Raw genomic sequence first — 26,662 nt, 5'->3', positions numbered from 1 at the left:
ACGTTGATAACTACCCCCCATAATATTCACTTGTAATCTGGTCCAAAATAAATCTCAAGGTTATTTGAATTGTTACACTATTTATTCATACACTATACTTTATTGTATTAGCTAGTATCACAAAGTCTAAACACATCACTAATTCTCTTTCATACATAATAATGATTACTGCTTAATTAAAACTAGATTTAAATTAACAACAAAGGTCATTGTTTTCCTACCAAGTGATTCCAAATGAGAACAGTCTTTGTAAATGAAGACAACATCCAAATATGTTGACTTATTACCATTTAATGCAATTTATATAATCATTGTTTCTTTTCCTGTACAATTTTGAAGAGTGTGGCTTATTAGATATTCACCATGGCAAATGTGAATTAATTCTTGTTAGGATCAGCAAAGTCAAACTAGACAAACACAGTCTGTTGACTGACTATTTCTAATCCTCAGGGAACTGTCTTCAGCAAGCTAGTGAATGTTATCAGTGATTATCAGAGCCACTGTCAAGAAAATGTGAACTTGTGGTTTCTTGTGTCTAGGGGGATCATGCTATGAATACTGAACTGGATAAAATAATTAACAACCACTGTTTCAGAATAAAGTCACTGCAAAGTAAAAGTATGTGTTTACTATTAAATCCCATATTATTAATGTATATTATTTAATTATTTATTTTAAATGTGAGTAATTGTTTCATTAATTTATAGTACATTCATTTTGCCTTGTCAATTCACAAATTAATAAAGAATACTGTCTAAAATTATGTTTTGTTTAAAGTCATTTTAAAATGTTTTACTATTTTTATTATAATGTACAATGGATTTGTCTTCATTACAGAAAATCCCTTTTAAAGTTTAAAAGAAATTAAGAATATAAAAGGGAGGCAAAGTAATTAAAGGGACAAGAAACACAGTTTTTTTTTCTCTTTCGTGATTTAAATAAAGTATATTATCTGATTTGCTTCATTTTCTTGGTATTATTTGTAAAAGAAGGAGCAATGCACTATTAGGAGCTAGCTGAGCAGATTAGTAAGCCAACGACAAGAGGCATATATGTGCAGCCAACAATCAGCAGCTAGCTCCAAGCTCTTGTGATAACCTATGTATGCTTTTTAACAATGGACACCAAGAGAACTAAGCAAATTAGATAATAGAAGTAAATTGGAAAGTTGTTTAAAATTACATATATGAATCTTGAAGGAAAAATTTGGTATTTAATGTCTCATTAATGATGTTCTGTTTTGAATGCACTATCTCTGATTTTTAAAAGCAAGTGGCTCAACAGATTATTTCTACATACAATAAAATACATAAATTGTTGGAGTATATACTGGTGGCTAAGCTCCTTTGTTAAAATAAACAACTGCAGCACTATTTCATACATTCTATATCCCTGTATTAAAATAACACCATGGTTGACTTAACAAATCTTATAAAGAAAATATACCTTGGTGTTTTAAATATAAACAAAGCACTTGTTATATTGGCGTAACCAGACTTCTCTGTAGAAACGTCATGAAACAACAAATCATATGATCAGTCTGGATACTTGTTTTATTTTAATGTTGTGGGTCTCATAGGCAGTTGATATCTGAATATTTTACAACTTAAAGATCTTTCTGTGTTTTTTTTTGTGTGGTTATTCTTACAAATGTGGATAGTCCATGCCACATATTTGTAGACTACGGATAGGTTAAAGGGACCTTAAATGGACATGAAACCCATCTTTTTTTATTCATGATTTAGAAAGAGTATGCAATTTTAAACAACTTTCTAATTTACTTCTATTATCTAATTTGCTTCATTCTCTTGATATGCTTTGCTGAAAAGCATATCTAGATATGCTCAGTATCTGCTGATTGGTTGATGCACATAGATGCCTTGTGTGATTGGCTCACCCATGTGCATTGCTATTTCTCCAACTAAGGATGTCTAAAGAATGAAGCAAATTAGATAATAAAATAAATTGGAATGTCGTTTAACGTATTCTCTGTCTGGGTTTAGTGTTCCTTAAAACTGCTGAGTACAACTACAGTAAAATGATTAGTACTTACCATGATATTGTTTGTCCTCCTGTATCTGCAGCTGCCTTCAAAGTCGTTCTCTGTTTTGTTTTCCTTGAAAGCCCTGGGTCGTGCTTTTGGTGCCAGTGCTTTGGGGAGAGCAAGCGCCTTGTCAGTCTTCAGGTCCTCTAGCCACGAAGGCTAGAGGACCCCTTTAACTTCTTCTTGATGCCTCGGCCCGAAGGTCCTGCAGACACAAGAAGTTCTTTCTCCATCTTCAGCCGAGGCATCCGATAGAGGACAATAATCTTCCCCCTGGAGGTGCTGCCACCACCCTCCAGGGCTCCAATCTCTTCTAGGGGCTTCTGCCACTAGCCCCTTGAAGGCGACAAGGTATGTTTCTCTGCTGGTGTTGCAGGAAGAACTGCCCTGACTCCCACCAGGTGGGAGGTGCATCAAATCAAAACAATCTACAGGCATGCTCTGTGTCAGTGTCCGTTTGCCAAAAATCAAAAGTGCAGAATTTTCAAATAAGTGCAAAAATAAATTAATAGTGGGGGGTGTAACAGTAAAACCTCCCCACCAGGAGCACTGCCACTACCCCAGTGGTTTAGTGGCACTAGGGAACAGCTGCCACCAGTCCCCTAGTACTAAGTGCTGGGGGCACAATTAAGTGCTCCCCGACCCACATGGAGCCGGGGCAAAAATAAAAATTAGGGGTACCCAGGCATCCTAAGGGAACATCCTGGGTCCGGGTGCTCCATAAAGGGTGTATTGTGCCGAGTGCATATAAGGGGAGCACCTAAATCATTCTCTGTTTTAACACCTTACAAGTATTAGTTAGTGAAGCTCTGCATCTTCACACTGGGCACCACCATCTTGGAGCTTATATATGTTATTTAAGCAAAAACTGCAAAAATGTAACACTTCTGCTCTCTATTGTGTGAGCTAAACTGAAGTGAAAGGTAAAGCTGTCAAAAAGCAGATATGTGAAAGTGCACTGCTCCGATCACATGATGCAGCAATAAGCAAGATACAAGATGGCGGCACACAGTATAAAATGAGCTTTAGCAGCTGGATTCTGTAATGAGGTCAAATAAGAGAACAGCTTTAAAAGTGTTGCAGGTACAGGAGAGAAAACAATAGCACGGTGAGTAGTAACCATACTACTGTAATTTAATGTCTCTTTAAGTTACATCTGATTTTAAACTTTGGAATTATTAACATGAGCAAGTTATTGTCATGCTTAAGTTACTTTAGTTGTGCTCAGTGACTTCTGTCAGCCCCTTACAGGTAATAAAAATGGTATTTCATGAGCTTTAAGCAGAACTGTCAATGATAATAAAGTATCAGATACTATTTAATAAAATTGGGGCCATTCCACTGCTTGCCGTTGATTAGGAACTTAAAATATACATATTAAACTCAACAAACGAGAGATGTTCAGCACTATAGACACACATGAGTTCAAGTCAGGCAGAAATCATCAACTGGAAAAAGAAAACTCAATTCACTTGTAACATTAATTGCATGTTTCTACCTGGAAGCCCTAACTATACAGGATTTGTGTGTTTTGTTAATGGATGCTAATCATGTTCCTTCTTCACAGAGCCTTGGGGCGTGCTAATAGGATGCTTTGCATGGCGTATCCCAGGGCCTGCACTAAACGACTTTCAGGATTAGCACTGCTCTCCAGTGTGTTAGAGGTATTTTTAAATCCTAAAATAATTTAAAGGAAATTAAAGGGACACTCAAGTACAAATTAAACTTTCATGATTCAGATAGAGCATTCAATTTTGAACAACTTTCCAATTTACTCCCATTAACAAAATGTGTACAGTCTTTTTATATTTTCACTTTTTGAGTCACAAGCTCCTAGTGAGCATGTACAAGAATTCATAGAATATGCATAAATGCATTTGTGATTGGCTGATGGATGTCACATGATGCAGTGTTAGTGGAAAACCAAATTTATGCTTACCTGATAAATTTAATTATTTCTTGACATGGTGAGTCCACGGATCATCATCAATTACTGTTGGGAATATCACTCCTGGCCAGCAGGAGGATGCAAAGCACAACAACAAAGCTGTTAAATATCACTTCCCTACCCACAATTCCCCAGCCATTTTACCAAAGGGAAAGGAGAGAAAGGAAGTAACACAAGGTGCAGAGGTGTCAAGAAATAAATACATTTATCAGGTAAGCATACATTTTGTTTTCTTTCTAATGACACAGTGAGTCCACGGATCATCATCGATTACTGTTGGGAACCAATACCCAAGCCAGAGGACACAGATGATAAGGGAGGGAGAAGACAGGAACCTAAACAGAAGGCACCACTGCTTGAACCTTTCTCCCAAAAGAAGCCTCAGCCGAGGCAAAAGTATTGAATTTATAGAATTTGGAAAAAGTGTGCAAAGATGACCAAGTTGCAGCCTTGCAAATCTGTTCTACAGAAGCTTTGTTTTTGAAGGCCCAAGATGAAGAAACAGCGCTTGTGGAATGAGCTGTGATTTTCTCAGGAGGTTGCTGTCCAGCAGTCTCATATGCCAAGTGAATAACGCTCTTCAGCCAAAAGGAAAGTGAAGTAGCCGTAGCTTTCTGACCCTTGCGTTTCCCAGAAAAGCAAACAAACAATGCAGAAGACTGACGAAAGTCCTTAGTTGCCTGCAAAAAAAAAATGTAGCGCTCGCACAACATCCAGATTATGCAACAAGCGTTCTTTGTGAAAAGAAGGATCAGGACACAAAGAAGATACAATGATTTCCTGATTAATATTCTTTGAGCAGGAAACCAAACTTAGTACGTAGAACCACCTTATCAGAGTGAAATATAAGATAAGGGGAATTACACTGTAAAGCAAAGAGTTCAGAAACTCTCTGAGCAGAGGAAATAGCAACAAGAAAAAAATAAACTTTCCAAGTTAACATCTTAATATCTAAAGAATGCATAGGCTCAAATGGAGCCTGTTGAAAAACTTTAATAACAAGGTTAAGACTCCATGGAGGAGTAACAGGTTTAAACACAGGCCAAATTCTAACCAAGGCCTGACAAAATGATTGCATGTCTGGCACATCCACTAAGCGCTTATGTAACAAAATAGACAATGCCGAAATCTGAACCTTTAGAGTACTTGCCAACAAACCCTTCTCCAGACCATCCTGGAGAAAGGACAAAATCCTAGGAATCCTTACTCTACTCTAAGAGTATCCTTTGGATTCACACTAATACAAGTATTTACGCCAAATCTTATGGTAAATCCTGCGAGTCACAGGCTTAGAAGCCTGAATCAAGGTCTCAATGACCGTCTCTGAAAATCCACGCTTAGATAAAACTAAGCGTTCAATCTCCAAGCAGTCAGCTTCAGAGAAATGAGATTTGGATGAAGGAAGGGACCCTGAAGGAAGGTCCTTCCTCAGAGGTAGACTCCAAGGTGGAAAGGATGACATTTCCACTAGGTCTGCATACCAAATCCTGCGAGGCCCACTGGGGCTATGAGAATTATAGATGTCCTCTCCTGCTTGATTCGAGCAATGACTCTTGGAAGGAGAGAGAACGGAGGAAACAGGTATGCTAGACTGAAGTTCCAAGGAACTGCCTGAGCATTGATCAGAAATGCCTGCAGATCTCTTGACCTCAAGCCGTATCTCGGAAGTTTGGCATTCTGATGAGAAGCCATGAGATCCATTTTCGGCTGCCCCCACTTGAGGGTCAAGCTGGAAAACACATCCGAATGAAGTTCCCACTCCCCAGGATGAAAAGTCTGTCTGCTCAGCAAATCCGCTTCCCAATTGTCCACTCCTGGGATGTGGATCATAGAAAGACAGCAGTTGTGGGTCTCTGCCCACTGAATTATTTGGGCCACCTCTGTCATGGCCAAGGAACTCTGAATTCCCCCTTGGTGGTTGATGTAGGCCACCAAGGTTATGTTGTCCGACTGATAAACCAGGCTAAGGCTAACTGAGGCCAGTCCAGAAGAGCATTGAAGATTGCTCTCAGCTCCAAGATGTTTATGGGCAGGACTGACTCCTCCTGGATCCATAAGCCCTGAGCTTTCAATGATCCCTATACTGTTCCCCAACCTAGAAGGCTGGCATCCATGGTCACAATCACCCAGGAGGGTCTGCAGAAGCAAGTACCCTGGGAGAGATGATCCTGAGAAAGCCACCACGGAAGAGAGTCTTTTGACGCCTGATCTAGAAGCACACGCGGAGACAGGTCCATATAGTCCCCGTTCCATTGTCTGAGCATGCAGAGGTCTGAGATGGAACTGAGCAAACGGAATGATGTCCATGGAAGCCACCATCAGACCGATTACCTCCATACATTGAGCCACTGATGGCCATGGAGAGGACTGAAGGGCAAGACAAGAGTCAAAAATCTTCATTAACAGGGAGTCTATTATGGTCCCCAAAAATACGACCCTTGTAGCTGGAACCAGAAAACTTTTTTCCTGATTCACCTTCCATCCATCGTATCGAAGAAAAGACAACAAGATCTCCATATGAGATTCTGCTTGTTGAAAAGATGGCGCCTGAACCAGAATGTTGTCCAGATAAGGTGCTACTGCAATGCCCCAAGATCGAAGCACAGCTAAAAGAGCCCCCAGAACCTTTGAAAAAATGCTGGAAGCTGTGGCAAGGCCGAATGGAAGGGCCACAAACTGGAAATGATTGTCCAAAAAGGCAAATCTCAGAAACTTGTGATGGTCCCTGTGAATGGGAACATGAAGGTATGCATCCCTTAGGTCTATGGTTGTCATGAACTGACCCTCTTGTACCAAGGGAAGAATGGAGCGTATAGTCTCCATCTTGAAGGATGGCACTCTGAGAAACTTGTTTAAACATTTTAGATCTAGAATTGGTTGAAAAGTTCCCTAATTTTTTGGAACTACAAACAGATTTGAGTAAAATCCCAGATCCTTTCCTGAAAGGGAACTGGAACTATTACCCTCAGGGAGGCAAGGTCCTTGACACAATGTAAGAACACCTCTCTTTTTATCTGGTCTACAGATAATCTGGAGAGGAGAAACCTGCCTCTGGGAGGAAAAGATTTGAAGTCTATTTTGTATCCCTGGGAGACAATGTCCACCGCCCAGGGATCCGGTACATCTCTTATCCAAGCCTGGAAAGAGAGAGAGTCTGCCCCCTACAAGATCCGCTCCCGGATCGGGGGCCAACCCTTCATGCTGACTTGGAATCAGCTGCAGGCTTTTTAGATTGCTTTCCCTTATTTCAGAACTGGTTGGGCTTCCAGGGAGGCTTGGCTTGATCTTGCTTGGAGGAAGGGGAGGAAAACTTGCCTTTAAAGTTACGAAAGGAATGAAAATTACTCTGACGTCCCTTCTGCTTATTCTTTTTATCTTGAGGAAGAAAATAACCCTTCCCTCCAGTAATATCTGAGATAATTTCCGCCAAACCCGGTCCAAACAATGCCTTACCATTGTAAGGAATAGCTATGAGCTTAGATTTAGATGAAACATCCACAGACCAGGACTTCAACCACAAGGCCATGTGGGCTAGGACCGCAAAACTAGAAATGTTTGCTCCCAGTTTAATAACCTCTAAGGAAACATCTGTAATGAAGGAATTGGTTAACTTAAGAGCCTTAATCCCGTCCTGGATCTCATCAAGAGGGGTATCCTTCTGAAGAGATTCAGACAACGCATCAAACCAGTAAGCTCCAGCGCTGGTAACAGTGGCGATACACACCACAGGTTGCTATTCTAGACCATGGTGAACATACATCTTTTTAGTAATGCCTCCAATTTTATATTCATTGGATCTTTAAAAGAACATTTATCCTCTATAGGAATAGTAGTCCTCTTGGCCAAAGTGGAGATCGATCCTTCTACCTTAGGAACCGTCTGCCATGACTCCTTAATAGAATCTGCTATAGGAAACATCTTCTTAAAAATAGGAGATGGAGAAAAGGGAATACCAGGTATTTCCCATTCTCGAGTAATAATCTCCGCAGCACGGTCAGGAACCGGAAAAACCTCCACCGCGGAGGGAACATCAAAGTATTTGTTCAATTTACTAGACTTTTTAGGATTGACTACGATTGTTGTGTCGGAGTCGTCCAAAGTAGCCAAAACCTCCTTAAGTAATAAGCAAAGGTGTTCTAGCTTAAATCTGAAGGATACCACTTCAGCATCAGAAGAAGGAATTACAGTCTGAGTCTGAGATTTCCCCCTCAGATGCTACCGACATGTCTTCTTCCTCAGGCTTAAGGGAAAGGACACTCTGGATAGCCAAAACTTGATCAGAAACCTTACAAACTGTTTCCTTAAATTTCCTTTTACGCCTTCCCTTCAACATGGGGAAAGCTGACAAAGCCTCAAATACCGCAAGGGATACCTGGGAAGCAATGTCTTGTAGAGAAAATCCTACAGGATTGCCAGAGGAAACACAGGACACTGTATGTGGAGACTGAAAATGTTGGGACGCTTGAGGAGAAAGCTGCAGCATACCTGCAACAGGAGACACCTGAACAGCATTTGCCTGGGATAATGGTGGCTCATGGTCAAATATTTTATCTCTATAACTAAAAGTTCTCTCAATGCATGAGGAACAAAAAGTAACTGGGGGTTCCACCTGAGCATCAAAACATAACTGACAAGCAGCAACTTTGCCTGGGATAATGGTTTGAAAAGCCTCTTGATCAATCTTATGTAATAAATAAGGATAAAGTGTAAAAATTCTTTATTTGAAAATAAAAAATAAATGTGTACTGTGTCTTTAAATAGAAATGTGTGTTAGCGCAACAAACCAAATAGACCTCAGGCTACCTATACACCTCAGTAGCTTTACTGAGGTGCCTAACTGTCCTGCAGCTCATTTTCAAATACAGAGCAGTTACAGAGCCCTAACTGACAAAAAAAAGGCTTATAACAGTAATCTCCATGACCAAAAGTACTACTATAAACTACTATAACACACTGAGCCACCATAAATCACCTCACAGTTTCAATGCCCAAACATCCTAAAAGAAACCCCAAACATGAAGGTTTAATAAAGTCCCATATGAAATAAGACAGCTTTTAGCTGTAACAAGTGCCAGCAATATCCTTGCAATAGAAAATGGCACTTACCTGAAAGTGCTGTCCGGCAGCAGGACAGCTCACCTGGTTTGAGAGGGTGCAGCACCTCACATGGACCTGTGAAGAGAGAAAAACTGAGTAAACCTACTCAGGTTTTCTAGTTAGGGCAACAGATTCTTGAGAAAACGCAGTGAGGATTGTATCTCACAAGTTCTCAAGTGCTCAAAAGCCACCACTGCCCTACTGAAGAGACTGATGTGGACTAGGCTAGACCCCAGAAATAAACAGTAGGCTTACTCTGCAAAAAAAAAAAAAAATCTTGATTGAAGAAAACTTCTCATCAGACACCTAAACTTCACCTCCTCCTTGCACTACAGGCAAAGAGAATGATTGTGGGATTGTGGGTAGGGGAGTGATATTTAACAGCTTTGCTGTGGTACAGCTTTGCTGTGGTACTCTTTGCCTCCTCCTGCTGGCCAGGAGTGATATTCCCAACAGTAATTGATGATGATCCGTGGACTCACCGTGTCATTAGAGAGAAATAGACAAACTTTAAAATGTTCAGAAAATTATCTACAACTCATTTGAAGTGTAGACTAAGTGCTATTGCATTGTCTTGTTATCATGCATTCGTTGATTATGCGTCAGTATTTCTAAATTTTCTTTAAATTTCATGGTGCATTCGTTTGGATAATCGGTTCGTGAAAATGACACGAATATACGTGTTTCATTAATGAATTTTGCATGCGTAACAAAACAAATGCACATTTCTAATAAAAGCATTACAATGACAAAAAATTGTATTATATTCTTTTAAGGAAACTACAGGTGAAACTCGAAAAATTAGAATATCGTACAAAAGTTAATTTATTTCACTAATGCTACTTAAAAGGTGAAACTAATATATGAGATAGACTCATTACATGCAAAGCAAGATAGTTCAATCCATGATTTGTCATAATTGTGATGATTATGGCTTACAGCTCATGAAAACCCCAAATCCACAATCTCAGAAAATTAAAATATTACATGCAATCAATAAAACAAGGATTATACATAGAACAATATTGGACCTCTGAAAAGTATAAGCATGCATACTGTATGTACTCAGTACTTGGTATGGGCCCCTTTTGCAGCAATTACTGCCTCAATGCGGCATGGCATGGAAGCTATCAGCCTGTGGCACTGCTGAGGTGTTATAGAAGACCAGGATGCTTCAATAGTGGCCTTCAGCTATTCTGCATTGTTCGGTCTCATGTCTCTCCTCTTTCTCTTGGCAATGCCCCATAGATTTTCTATGGGGTTCAGGTCAGGCAAGTTTGCTCGCCAGTCAAGCACAGTAATCCCAGGTCATTGAACCAGGTTTTGGTGCTTTTGGCAGTGTGGGCAGGTGCCAAGTCCTGCTGGAAAATGAAGTCAACATCTCCATAGAGCTCATCTGCAGAAGGAAGCATGAAGTGCTCCAAAATCTCCTGGTAGATGGCTGCTTTGACCCTGGACTTAATGAAGCACAATGAACCAACACCAGCAGATGACATGGCTCCCCAAATCAACACAGACTGTGGAAACTTCACACTGTACTTCAAGCATCTTGCAGTGTGTGCCTCCCCATTCTTCCTCCATACTCTGGGTCCTTGGTTTCCAAATGAGATGCAAAATTTGCTCTCATCAGAAAAGAGGACTTTGGACCACTGAGCAACAGACCAGGTCTGCTTTTCTTTAGCCCAGGTAAGACGCTTCTGACGTTGTTTGTTGTTCAGGAGTGGCTTGACAAGAGGAATACGACATTTGAAGCCCATGTCCAGGATCCATCTGTGTGTGGTGGTTCTTGATGCACTGACTCCAGCCTCAGTCCACTCCTTGTGAAAGCCCCCAACACTTTTGAATGGCCTTTTCCTGACAATCCACTCCAGGCTGCGGTCATCCTTGCTGCTTGTGCACCTTTTTCTTCCACACTTTTCCCTTTCACATAACTTTCTATTACTGTGCTTTGATACAGCACTTTGGAAACATCCAACTTCTTTTGCAATTACCTTTTGAGGCTTTTCCTCCTCATGGAGGGTGTCAATGATGGTTTTCTGCACAACTGTCAGGTCAGCAGTCTTTCCCATGATTGTGATTCCTACTGAACCAGACTGAGAGACCATTTAAAGGCTTAGGTTTGGAACCCTTTGCAGGTATTATGGCTTAATTAGCTGATTAGAGTGGGACACTTTGAGCCTAGAATATTGCACCTTTTCACAATATTCTAATTTTCTGAGATTGTGGATTTGGGGTTTTCATGAGCTGTAAGCCATAATAATCACAATTATGATAAATCATGGCTTTGCATGTAATGAGTCTATCTCGTATATTAGTTTCACCTTTTAAGTTGCATTAGTGAAATAAATTAACTTTTGCACGATATTCTAATTTTTTGAGTTTCACCTGTATTTCATACCTCTCATGTAAGCAGTTTTAATTTTCAAAGTAAGAAATGCAATTATATCCAGTAATATATTGAATATATGTATATTTATTGAAATATTACAAGCATATATCTATGTTTTTATTTACAATTCATGATGTAAACATCCATGTTTTTATATACCATTTATGAAATGAACAAGTATAATAAGCACACCAATATGATGGTACAGGGACAGTAAAGAAAAAATTAAGGATTTATGATTCAGAGCATGCAGTTTTAGAAATCTTTCTAATATACTTCTATTATCTAACTTGCCTTGTTCTTATGGTATCTTTTGTTGAAAAGCATACCTATGTAGGCTCGAGTTAATCACGTCCACTCAACATTTAATAAATTGGCCCCCTAGAGATATTTGCTGATTGGTAGCTGGAGATATATGCCTCTTGTCATTGGCTTTCCTCATGTGTTCAGCTTAATTCCCAGTAGTGCATTGTTGCCCCTTCAACAAAAGACACCAAGGGCTTGATTTATAAAGGGTCAAGTGGACATGAATCACTATACAGTGTCTGCATTTATCATTGTACAAGCATTTCACCAGAAATAGTTGTTTAATGCTGGCCCCTGCTCACTGGCGGCCAATCGGCAACTAGCAGGGGCTGTCAATCATCACGATCATATTGGTTAAGGATCCTTCTTAACTGTCGTTTCAGATGAACCTGGAACGATGGGCCTCCAGAGCAGCATCCCCTGCTTGATAAATGGACCCCCAAGAGAGGGAAGCAAATCTGATAATACAAGTAAATTGTAAAGTTGTTTACATTTGGATGCTTTAGCTGAATCGTGAAAGAAAAAAATCTGAGTTTCATTTAATTACTGCATCCACTTGAATATAGTGTGACATAAGCTTTCACTAACCTCTATATTGGAATCAGTGCTCAAGTTGTATATTTCACCTATATTTCATGACTTGTTTTCCCCTCATTTACAAATTGACACAGAATTACTATACCACTACATTACTACCCTACTATATTTGAACTATTACTATAGGTATTGTATGGATCCACATATTTTTAAAGGGACATAATACTCATATGCTAAATCACTTGAAACTGATGCAGTATAACTGTAAAAAGCTGACAGGAAAATATCACCTGAGCATCTCTATGTAAAGAAAAGAAGATATTTTACCTCACAATTTCCTCAGCTCAGCAGAGTAAGTTCTGTGTAAAAAGTTATACTTCAGCTGTTGCTCAACTGCAGGTAAAAAAAAAAAATATGAAGAAATGAACAGCAGCCAATTAGCATCAGCGGTGTTGAGGTCATGAACTCTTTTACTGTGATGTCATGAGATTTCACTTAACTCTCATGAGATTTCATAGTAAACTTCCTTAAACTGAGTAGGGTAATAAGATGAGTGTGCACGTAAGCTCACTCCTTTAGATGTCCCGGGACAGACACACTGATTTGCTGCTTAGAAGTCCTTTACAATGGGATGTGGCTACTGAGGAATTTTTTAGGTAAAATATCTTTATTTTTTTACATAGAGATGTTCAGGTGATATTTTCTAGTCAGCTTTTTACAGCTATGCTGCATCACTTTCAAGTGTTTCAACATTTGGGTATCATGGCCCTTTAAGAAGAAGTAAATATTAAACAAGATATAAACAAGGTTCGTATATATTAAGAGCAATAAGGAGAATATATAGGAATAATTACATGACATACACTTTCACATGAAAATGTTTGTGAGTAATCCAGTGGCAGTTCTCAGAGAGTGCTGGGGTACTTTAAACTCCCAATTATTTCTGAAGTACCCATCACCATTAGATGCAAAAGAAACATCAGCTTTTTTATACCTTTGTTTTACTCCCTCTCTGCGCTGCATTTTCCAAGGAGAACAGCAAAGGTTATTTTAATGAGCGCTAATTGCTACTGTGACTCGCGGTAGCAATAACTTGTAATGACTGGTTATTTATTGCATTCCCGTGAACAGGCGAATTTGCCCATTTGCGGGCATGTGATAAATTATCGCACCACTTGTAATCTAGCTCATAATAGGTTGTTAGCTAAATTGTTAGGAGAACTTAAAACTATACATCAATTTATAAAATAATCGATTGATATATGAAATTCTCCATTTGATATAAAATTTGACTAATGTAAGGTCAGAAACCTACTTATTAAAGGCCAGAAATAGACTTCATGACCCAACCTCCTGCTGTTAAATTATACACTACCAGGCCAAGAAGCCTAAGAGAACAAAATGTAATATATTTGCTTATTTTATGAAAGTCGACTTTCTTTCCTACACCAAAAGATTGCCACAATATATTTTAGCCAATCTGGATATATCAAACAGCTTAAAGTGATTGTAAACTTTAATGAATTATAGCCCAGTATCAAAAAATTATTTTAAAAACAGGGGCACTTTAATTAATTAAAGTTTACAAAGATGCTTATTTATAAAAAAAAATACCATTGCGTTATGAAAAACATAACGGCTTTCCTCCGCCCGCATCTCCTGCTTTTTTTTAGCAGCGTCCAGCTCGTGGGACACACAACAATTGGAGGAAGCCATATTTGTCATGCATAAAGAAAGCAGGAAATGCAGGCGGAGGGTCTGCGTTACGTTTACTATAATGCAAAATTAAGTAGTTTTAAAAATAAATATCTTTGTAAACTTTAATGAATTAAAGTGCCCCTGTTTTTAAGATTATTTTTTGATACTGGACTTTAATTCGTTAAAGTTTACAATCACTTAAACCTAGAATACGTTTGCTGAGTTATAAAATCTAACTCAGTTAAAGTAATTAACAGATGAATGGGGTAACTTCTATGATCCCAGAAGACACCTATGGTGAGAGAGACAGTAAGTCCAACAGATAAATGCAGTGTACTTTGATTACAGGAACAAGCTAATTTTCACACTTGTGTTTATAAACAAGAAAGAAAGACACAGATTCTGCCAATTCTTGAATACACAATTCTGTCTAGAAAAAAAACAAAACTAACATATATAAGCATATAAAATTGGAATTCGACATGAAATAACTTGTGTATATCATATTCATGTGGTAAATATACTGCTGCCATATTGTAACTTAGGTTACCTTCACTGCTGTGGCCAATTAGGGACAGCTATAAATAGGTTCCTAGAATGTGAAGCCAATTTTAGAATGGAATTACAGAGAAAAAGAAAACTAAATAAATAACACAAATATATTGCATAGTTTTTTATATATATATAAGATTTATCATTTTATATTATCATCTCAAAGTGTTTAATGTCCTTTTAAGGAAGGTGCACAAATAACACAATATGGGCAAGATTACAAGTCGCGCTGCAAATCATTTGCGAAAACTCAGGACGCTTTATGGCTTTTTCGCATTTGGGGTTGCACAGCTATTACAAGTTGAGAAATAACTTATTTTGCGTGCGCGTTAAGGCCCGTATTGCAAACTGCGAAATCGTGTGCACATTCACTTATTCCCCATAGAAGTCAATGGAGAAGACAAATAGAAAAAAAAAACACAAAAACCCTAATCTGTTGTGCAAAGCCCATGAAGTATTCTTCTCAAAAAGTGTAAATAAAAATGTGAATATGGGGGCTTGTCCGAGCAACGGCCGTGTTTGGTCGCAAAAATAGAGGCTTTTGATGTCTTATAGTTAATCCGCCAATTATCTAATCGAATATTGCAGATCCAGTGCCTTTATATATAGATATTTATTTGTGAAGCTCTGCTAAGTCGATAGGTACCAATTCTGAAAAGAATCATATGATCAGGATTACTATTCTGGACTGTAGACTGGGAGAAGTGGCAGCCTTCTAATACCCTCTCTACACCCCCCCCCCAGTCCTCCAGGTAAAAGCTAGTATGCTCAACTGCTGATTCCAGCCATTCTTAGACTAACAATTGTACCATGGGGTATCATGGATCTGGACATAAGATTTTGCATACAGAAGTTAAGTGACTCTTTGGATGATCACTACATTCAACTTTCCCTGCAGATCAAAGAGAGTTTTGCAACCAAGGCTGACCACATCAAAGATGTCGATCGGCCATCCGCTCATGCAACTGCAGAGGATTTGGCAGCTGAATTCACTTATGAGCCATCCTCAAGCCTATTTTCGACACCATCAGACAAGTGCGAGGCAGAGCTGATGATTGAGACAAAATGTGGGAATACAACCGTGATAGCGGAGCCCCTGCAGGGGAGAGCAACCACCCTGAGAGGGGTTAGCTCCCAATTCGATACAGGAAAGATGTTGTGATCTTTTATGGGTCAAGTCCGTGAGATGATACCTAATACTGCATTGACTTCACTTTTTCTGATGGAGGCAAACAGGCATGGAGAACCTTTTATTTACCTTTTTTCTAGCCGGAACAAAACTGTAACAGGGTAATTCCTATCTTAACGCTTTAGAAACTTGTGACTACGATCATACTTAACTGTTCCAGTGAAATGTTAATATGCCATCAGACCACCAAGCCTGATTATATGTTTGTATATATCTAGATTCACAAAGGAGATCAGATCCTAACGTCGGTCCTTAGGACTAGTATGTTAACTCTATATGTTTTTTTTACCATAGCTGACTTGTCATACCTCAATCTTCATATTTGTCTCAGCTGGCTAATGTTTTATTACTTAGGTGGAGACCTCAGCTCCAGCCAGGTATTACTCCTCTACAGTATGTACTCAGTTATGTTGTATTTTTAGCAATAGGTGAGTTTACGTCGGCTAGGTTGGTTCTGCTTTCAGTTTCCGTGGAGGCGGGACCAGGCTGACTGTATATTGTATTTAACATAACTATCAATAGCAAAATTGTATATGTCTTTAAGGGTCAAGAATGACACTTACCTCACTGAAAGAGGAATGCAAACCCAATATCTGAGCTGATGCTGTTTTCGTTTGAGTTATGATTAGTTTTGTCACTATCTAAATCATCCCTGTTTAATTCACCTACCTGACAGACCTGAGTCAGTCTTAATACCTTTTCATCGGGTATATTTGGTAAGATCTCTAGGGGTCACTCCTCATCTAATAGTACACAAGACCACACCATTACATAAGAGGATGACTTGTAATAATACAATACAGCTAATACGCTTTCCCACAAGTACAGCTAATACGCTTTCCCACAAGATATAACATTTGCCGATTGAGTCACTCCCCTCATTTACGTCTCCTGTCCCCCTATTTACTAATCTATGTTTCTATTTTTATTCTCTGATATTATATCAAAACCTTCACAATTTGTTAGAACTACACTCTCTTTATATATGTACTATACAGCATTTATTGTTATATATTTTTACCATTTAGTATTATCAGAAGCTAATTATTTTCTTTGTACTAAGGTGCAAGAGTGGCCATGACAATTAGCTAATTCCCTATACTTTATCAATTTCAGATTCAGTAGGTCCAATAGAGACCCTTGGGGTTAATTGGGGATCATTTATAGTCTTTTTACTGCGTAAAAAATTGTATCTCTCATTCCTAATAGAATGTTATTACTCTAAATTGTTCAGCAGCAAGTATCATTCTAGTAGGCAGTATATCTAGATAAAGAGGTACCACAATAATCTCGATAAAACCTAAAAAATGAGGTTTCATTGCTATATGTTTAGTTGGAAATTTGGATGACCCTGTTCAAACCTGTACTATTATGGTTTCTATTTCCGCAATTGTTGTTAATGTGACAGAACATGTCTTGCTATATTGTAATGTACAAAAACCTCAATAAAAATCTTTGATTAAAAAAAAAATATTTCATATTGCGAAAATATTTTTGCAACGGAATATGTTCTATTTAATTCTAAATAAATATTTCTCTATATATGTGATGATTTTTGGACCAATATATATCTATTTATTGCAAGATATGTATATGAATATACAGTATATATATATGTCTAGATATTTCGAGATCTATATGCAAAAATCTCTTTGAAAATACATCTGAGATATTGTTTAATGTGCATAAGATTGTAATGTGAATTCTTTTCAAGCACTCCCTAAAGACTCTACTGTTCGGGGATGCATACAACCTACACTAACCTTTCCTAATACCAGCTCCTCTCCTCCATTGCTATCCGCCACGAACCCCCTTAGCATGTAAGCCTAAGAGATCAACTGTTTGCAGATCACCTTCATAGGAGCTGACTACAACAGTGCGACTCTGGGCTGGGCCCTCTACCCATTTGATCTCTATAAATGCTACTTTGTATACCGCCTATGTTTATAGTGCTGCGGAATCGGTTGGCGCTTTACAAATAACCGATAATAACAATAAATTCATCTCCATAGTTAAACATATCTCTATACATATAAATCCATGTTTCTTTTTGTATGTGTATGTATGTCAATGTAAAATCTCTGCATCAGCTTTTTTTTCTAACACCCACGATCTCCTATCTTTGATCCCTTATAACTTTTGTGTGCAATATTTTTTTATTTAATCATTTTTCTTAGACAGTGTTAATATGAGTGTAACTGTACTTTGTAATGTATGTTTGAAGTGTTTCTGGAAACTTTTTTGTTGCGCAAAGCTGTTAACTACAGCTCTTTGAGCGCAGAAAGGATTGTTGCGTAAAAGGCAGATGCACACACGCAATCACGATTTTTCAAGACTTGTAATACCTGCACAATGGAAATTGATTGCGAAAAGACCACATCGCGTGCGAAAAACTCATAACATATATATATATATAATAGTTACCACAGATCTCCACTTATACTTAAATGGATATATATGTATATGATATAAATATAACTATAAAGTATGGAAAAATATAAAATCAAATAATACCATTAATATTTCCTGATTAACAGCTATTAATATAATATAAACCCTGTCAATATTAATTATAATTTCATAATTACCTGTTATAAATATAGCTTTGAATATATATGTATATATCCATTTGTAGATACTATCACAATGATGCTCTTAACAATTTTTATTTGTCAGTTCTATTGGGAGACACAGGTGAATGGCATATTTTTTCTAGAGTTAGAAAGTCAACACATTGCAACAACAGTTAAGCCCCAGTCAATGCAATTGTTGCTCATTTAAATGATAGAATGCTGATTGTTCATAAATGTTACTGCTGTTCTGATGAAAAACAGAAGATTGATGTGGCATCAGCATATTAGGGGGAAAAGCAGAGGATAAGGCAAAACAGAGAGGTTATATGTTGTGCTTTGTGCAAAACTAGATATTAGTTTATTGTTTTCAGTGCACAGAACCTTTTCCTCGAGCGGTTAATGTCACTAAGGCATTTTCACAGCTTTTCATTCATTTGTCATTTATACTAACATTCGCATTAATCTTGACACAAATAATATTGTATTTTTTTATTTTTTTTATTTAAATCTCTTCTGAAATTGGCATTTTGGAGGAAACAGGAATTCAAATAATTTGAAAAAGGTAGAACATACTGTATATTAAAGAGGGGGAAAAAGTAGATGGATAAAATAGGTCTCCTTTTGTTAATTTAATTACTTGGATCCAGGGCAATTTATTTCTATTGAGTAGATTAGAATTGTTTACATTGTGATGCTTGCGCTGTATCCTAATACATTTACTATTGATGAAACTGTATTTACATAATAAAACATGTTTGTTAACCCAATGCCATCCTTTGCTTTCTCTGCAGTGCACAAAGGATGACACCATATCACCTTCTTATACACAGCAGTATTTCTCCATCACAATGTCAGAATAAGTAGTGACTGGAGACACTTAGTAGCCCAACAAGAGGTAACATCAAAATGTTGGTCACAACAATAATGAATTGCAAATAGAGTGAGACACCTTCTCAATGTTCATGGTGAGTAGGGAGGCTCTTAAAGAGCCCAGATATTGGCCCCATATAATGCCAAACCATACAATAAAGGGACATATTTGAAAAAGGGGATTCTGCCATGTCAAAGGGGGCACAATGAGTCACTAGTTCTTCAACTATTCTCTACTATCTCCCTCTACTTTTATAACTTTGGAAGACAGGGAAACCCTTATTTAAAAGAAGATAAGTCAGTATTCAAATGATCACTATGACCAATTGTGATCACTTGCTCCACTAGACACAAGGGAGATTCACTCCAATTTAGTATGACAAAAATGAGACCCTTTATTTAAACTTCAAATCTAAAAAACCCTAACACCCCCATCTAAGCACTAACAATGGGAAAGTGGCTCCCTCATTGTAAAAAGGGGAGAAACATCTTTTAAAAGAGAACTCACATGCCAAGAAAGATTTAATTGCAACAATAAGGCAACAAAGATCCCCATTATAAAACTATTTGCAAGTATCTGTCAATACTTTAAGGGTCAACTCTTCTTATCAAATTCATTAAACTCTGCAAGTCTAACAGGATTGAAGAGATATATCAAAAGATTGTATGATAGACAAGTCACTGCTATACGCTAAACCACTCTCTTGTGTCTGCCATCAGACATTATTTTTACCATAATATATAACGTTTCTACCTTTGGCAGGTGGCTATAGATAAAGAGAGGAGCAGTAAGAATGAAAAGATGACATGAAGAACACCAAAAAGATAGAGGGTTGAGATACAGAAATAAATAAGATGAACATCATGAATGAAAAACAGGGTGTAGAAAAGAAAGCAACATATAAAGTGGGTAATATAAGAGGTAAAATACTAGAAGAGAATCACTAGAATAGGGAATGGGATAGTAAAGTTAAAATGATTGGTGTTAATGGAGGTAACATTGAAAGAGAAGGTGTAGAATCACATAGTACATGTGATAATAAAGGAGAAGGAGGTTAAAAAAACTGGTTAAGCAGGATATTTTTTTTTCATTAGAGTGACACATTAATATTTCTTATCAGTCATCATTTAAACATAGCTTGAATTCAAATTACCAATGCACATTAGACATCTGATAAAGAAAAATAGACAAGAAAGAAAAGAAGGAAAACTGATTTTAAATAAATAAAGGTAAATGATGAAAACATTGAGGTTGAGAGAGAAATAAAAAAGTGAAAGAGGAATCTAATAAAAAATTAAACACCATCTGGCTGATAGATGTGTTATGGAAGTGAAAAAAGTGAACAAAATACAAATAAGGAATTTGTAAATCTGAGAATAGTAAAAAAAAACCAAGAAAACTAGATCTGAGAGACAAAGCACTGGTAACAAATTTTACAGTTCCCAAAGAACCCTCTGTTTTTGTACTTGAAGTCCAATAATAAATGTAGACATACTACATAATAAAGCAAAAAAACAACAACATTATTTAAGGAAGCTATTTGTTTAATCATAAGCTTTATAAAAAGGCTGTTTTCATTACAAGAAATACAGCTATTTCAGATCCAAATGTTAAGCCCTAGTAACAAAATAATACCTTCCTTTCTTTCTTTCTTTTTAGTATAGCAACAATGACCTTCTTTAGCTTTTTTTCTGATACAACAAGGGACATTTACATTGTGTTACTGAGCATGAAATGTTCTTCCAAAATTTGAATTTCATGATCGTTAATTGAATCTGATAAGTATACAAAATAAGCTCATCTCACTATACTTCTTAAGGCAGGTGTAAATCATATAGGAGATTTACAGTTTTCAAGATTTTTTGTGTTATAATGTGAGTTATATTGAAAGCACAAAAACAAACTGCGCTGTAAAAATTGAAGTTTTACAAACCAATATTTTGTAATGATTTTTAAAAATGTAATTGTACAGAATAGATATGTTTATAATGTTAATATTATTGTAATGTGTTGCTAGAACTACAACTTTCAGGTTGGTAGAATACGATGATCGTAGATGGGCTTGGATATTTTTACTAGTATACTATCCACCATGAACAACCAATACATGTAGCATAAATGTAAGCAATGTATTGTTTTTCAGTATGTAACTGGTAACTGGCAACATTTCCCTGAAACATTTGTGATATAAAAAAAAACAAAAATCTAATTTACTTCCATTATTAAATTTAATTTGATCCATGCATGGGCTAGATTACAAGTGAAGCACAAATATGTGCGCTTAACTTGTCAATACACTTGCACATACAAGAGATCATGAGAGCGTGCTTTCATAGGTTCCAATGGGAGCATCGTTTTTATGCTGGCAACTGCACACAAACACTGTACACACAGCAGGGGGCAACTTGCACCGCTTTGGGCAGCAATATATAAATACCTGTATATATGTATATGAATATATATATTTATTTGTTTACATTCACATATAAACACATAAATAGATATATGTATATAATTATATACATATATATTTATGGAGAAAACACAGACCCCCATTGACTCCTATGTAAAGGCACTTTAAGTGTCATTTTCTTTCTTAACAACCCACATCCCCTCACATTAACCCCTTATAACTGATTTGTGAAATTATTAAAAAAAAAAAAAAAAAGTAAAAATGCTCATCATTTTATTTTATACAGTATTACGGTACTGTCCTCTTTAATTTGGGGGCAATTGGGGCAACTTTTTATTTTTAACCAGAGGTCATTCATAGTGAACACTATTATTCTGCCATGAGGGGGTTAATACTGTTTCAAACTCAACAATTTGTTGTACCAGCTTCTACTAAGCATGTGTAAGAGTTCACAACTCATATACCAATATGAGTTTGTGATTGGCTGACAGCTGTCACATGCTAATCATTTAAGCATTATCCAACATGAATTTTAGAAATTGTATTATATGAGGAAAAAAACGCACCTGCACTATATGACATGAATATTATAGTGAGCACTATACCAGTACAAGATTAACATACAGTATATTAACCAATGACTTGTAATATGAGCACAAAAATGAAAGCAGTATAGATTTTGCCCCATCAATGTTTATGCACCCTGCCACTTGCATTTTTGCACTCTACTTGTAATCTAAGCAAAAATGTTTAATTGTGCATAGTGGAAAAGATGCAATATGAGTGTTTTATTTCTTTTGTCTACTTTTTCTGTAATTTAAATTTGTAAATTGTAGTTTTCTACGCCTCCAGAGAGGCTGGAGTGCATTCTGTGGAATTCAGAATCCTGACCCTCCTGCACAGTAATTTCTTAATATATGCAGTAGCTTATTGCAGGCTTCTCAAGGGTTAAGTCACTTAACTGCAAAATAATACTATTTAAAGAATGTTTGGTTTAAATGCTTTTAATAATTTGTTTTGAATGCAGATTTAAAGCAAAAGATTAAATTCTGCATATACAAAACTACTTTTAATGGTCATTTAATGATTTTAAATAACAAACAAATTATATAAGTGATACATTATTGGCTTGTAAAAAGAATGTTTTTACAAACTTTCAGAGTAATAATGCTCTTTCATCATATAAATGAATATTATAGGGACACTGTACCCAAAAATTGTCTTTTGTGATTCAGATTGAGCATGAAATTTTAAGCAACTTTCTAATTTACTCCTATTATCAAATTTTCTTCATTCTCTTGGTATCTTTATTTGAAATGCAAAAATATAAGTTTAGATGCCGGCCCATTTTTGGTGAACAACCTGGGTTGTCCATGCTGATTGGTGGATAAATTCATCCACCAATAAAAAAGTGCTGGCCAGAGTACTGAAACCAAAAAAAAGCTTAGATGCCTTCTTTTTCAAATAATGATAGTAAGAGAACGAAGAAAAATTGATAATAGGAGTAAATTAGAAAGTTGCTTAAAATTGCATGCTCTTTCTACATTACAAAAGAAAAAAATTGGGTTCAGTGTCCCTTTAAATATTATTTTTAATGTACAAAAAATTCTTTGTAATTATAAGTGTGCTTCTCACGATTATCAGCATTCCCAGCAGAATTTCCAAAACAGGGAGGTAAGGGAAACTAGTTGACAGTGACCTCACTTTTGTTTAATGGGCGAAGCCACAGTTTTCAAAAACAAATTCTCAGCGCAAGGAAAAAACACATTTTAAAGGCACTACAAAAACACGTTATCTATGTGGTAGATGACAATCCTATAGAAATGCTTATTATATAATTTATCTAACATAAATCCCCAATAGACTTTAATGGTAAATTATATAGAAAAAAAAAATAGATAAATTGTTCTAAAGGACTGTGAATGGTCCCCTATATTTGCTAATTGATTGGTGTTACTTTAAATTGAAGATATTCCACACAGCTCTTTGAATAGAAATAAATGGCAGGTGGCAGTATTAAAAAAGAAGAATTAGGCAGCCACTATCTAAATTATAATATAATCAATGGTAATGCTGACATACCACATAATTCAAAAGGAATTACCAATATCCAAGAATTAGGCTAATTCAATATCAACAATTGTACATATACTGTAGGTCCTCAATTGTAAATAATATGTAAGCCAGGTTTATGAAGTATCTATCATCTTTTGTTTTATTAGATATCTTTGGCAAACCTATGTTGTTCAACAAGCTTTTAGTATTGAAAATATTTATAGAAAATAATTATATTTATTATTTATTGCTATATACATTGTACATTATTTCTGCAAAGCTATGTATTTAGATGAACTGAAAGTATATTTAGTAAATATAATTATGTTTATTATATATTGATATATACATTGTACATTTTTTCTGCAAAGCTTTGTATTTAGATGAACTGAAAGTATATTAGTAAATATGAGAAATATCAGATATGAGAAGTAGGAAAATGTAAGTATAGGGCATGGGAAGACTGCTTCATATGCTGAGAACACATAATAAATGTGTTATCTTGGTAGGACTGAATATATGAAGAGCAAGTAATTAATTGATTTTGTTCCAGCTTGTTGGCGAAACTCCAGAAATATATCACCTCTGGTGTTCCATATATTAAAGTGTAAGAAACTTGTGAATAACTAACTGCATGATGTAAAAAAAAATAGACTGGAAGAATATCTTGTTCATGAGCATATTATCAAAAGAAAAGGATAGCAAGAAGTTAAAGTAAAATTATGGGCTAGAATAAAAGTGGAGAGCAAAAATATAAGCGCTCTGACACCGCTGGGCTCTGACACCACTAAAGTTAAATCAATAGCGCTCTTATTCTTGTGTTCATATTACTTCATAGTTGAAAGCTAAAAGTTATCGCTTAAGTGAAAGCCTCAGGTGTACTAGCATCTTGAGGTCATATAATGCGGACACACTATGCACCCCATAGACTTCTATGGGGTGCACTATAAAACCCTGTTCATGTTTTCGCTTGTGCGCTAAACCGACCTTTTTTTTTTGGGCAGTGAATTGAAAAGATAATTGATAAAAATTAGAAATCTGCAAAAGATGTGCAATTCAGTTTGTTTTATTTGTTTGTAATGCCTTATAAACTTAAATAATAGAAAAAAATCAATTCAAAAATATATCGAGCAATTTACAAATCCAGTGAGTCATCCCATAAAGTTAAATTTCTACTTTGACCCTGCACCATGGTTGTTGACCCATTTGTTGATTGTTCAGATATGGCTCAAAGTACCTTCACATAAATTATTAATATTTAAATAGAAGGCTTATATATTTATTGAGTGATGAGGGATTTCAAGCAACAGTTAACAATAAAAACTGAAAATACAAAAAGACACACAGCGCAGCACGATTCAAGGTAGTGGGTAAGGATTTAATACACGCATAGCTAAGTGTATTTTTAGCAGGGCTATGCGTGTATTAAATCCTTACCCACTACCTTGAATCGTACTGCACTGTGTGTCTTTTTGTATTTTCAGTTCTTCTTAATTGATCCTGGACCAAGAATATACCAGCGTTTCTCAAACAGCTGCAAACGAGGAGGTTCAAAAAGGGATAGGAAAATTGTACCTTTGTAGTTGCTTTTGGGACTTATTGACTCCTCTGGACTGTGTTTTCTGATATGTATATGAATTGTAATTTATCAATCTAACTTTAATGAATATTGCTATACATTGATTTTTAATACACATTTTTAGCATTTTCAGGACTTTATCTATATTAAGTACACTGATATATTTTATATTGTTTGTTTAACAGTTAACAATAAGATTGAAGAATAGGCCATTTTATAGAAATCAAATGTATGCTTACCTGATAAATGTCTTTCTTTCTGGATATGGAGAGTCCACAACGTCATTCAATTACTAGTGGGAATATCACTCCTGGCCAGCAGGAGGAGGCAAAGAGCACCATAGAAAAGTGTCACTCCCCTATGCATAATCCTCAGTCATTCGACCGAAGGGAAATGGAAAAGGAATAACACAAAGGTGTAGAGGTGCCTGAGGTTTAGTCAAAAATAACTGTCTTAATAAAGGGTGGGGTCATGGAAATTTATTAGGTAAGCATAAATTTTGTTTTCTTTCCTAAGATATGGAGAGTCCACAGCATCATTCAATTACTAGTGGGAACCAATACCCAAGCTAGAGGACACAGAATGAACAGGGAGGGAGAACAAGACAGGCAGACCGAAAAAGAAGGCACCACTGCTTGAAGAACCTTTTTCCCAAAAGAGGCCTCAGCCGAGGCAAAAGTATCAAATGTGTAAAATTTGGAAAAAGTATGCAGAGAGGACCAAGTTGCAGCCTTGCAAATCTGTTCCACAAAAGCTTCATTTTTGAAACCCCAAGAAGAGGAGACAGCCCTAGTGGAATGAACTGTAATTCTCGTAGGAGGCTGCTGTCCAGCAGTTTCATAAGCAAAACAAATCATACTTCTCAACCAGAGGGAAAGAGAAATAGAAGTAACCTTCTGACCCTTACACTTTCCTGAGAAACAAACAAACAGGGCAGAAGACTGGTGAAAATCCTTAGTCGCCTGTAGGTAAAATAGAGCACGCACAACATCCAAGTTGTGCAACAGACATTCTTTATGAGAAGAAGGATTGGGACAGAGAGAAAGAACAACAATTTCCTGATTAATATTTCTATCTGAAACCACTTTAGGAAGAAACCCCAATTTAGTACGAAGAACCGCCTTATCTGCATGAAAGATAAGGTAAGGTGAATCACACTGCAAAGCTGAGAGTTCTGAAACTCTCTGAGCAGAAGAGATAGCAATAAGAAACAAAACCTTCCAAGAAAGCAACTTAATATCTATGAAATGCATTGGCTCAAATGGAGTCTGCTGCAAAACTTTAAGAACAAGATTAAGATTAAGATTAAGTAAGAGCAACAGGTTTAAACACAGGCCTGATTCTGACCAGAGCCTGATAAAAAAATTGCACATTGGGCACATCCGCCAGACGCTTGTGTAACAAAATAGAT

Source organism: Bombina bombina, chromosome 6, assembly GCF_027579735.1.
Source record: "Bombina bombina isolate aBomBom1 chromosome 6, aBomBom1.pri, whole genome shotgun sequence".
Classification (NCBI taxonomy): domain Eukaryota; kingdom Metazoa; phylum Chordata; class Amphibia; order Anura; family Bombinatoridae; genus Bombina; species Bombina bombina.
The sequence above is the reverse complement of the archived record's forward strand: the minus strand, read 5'-3'. Positions refer to the sequence as shown.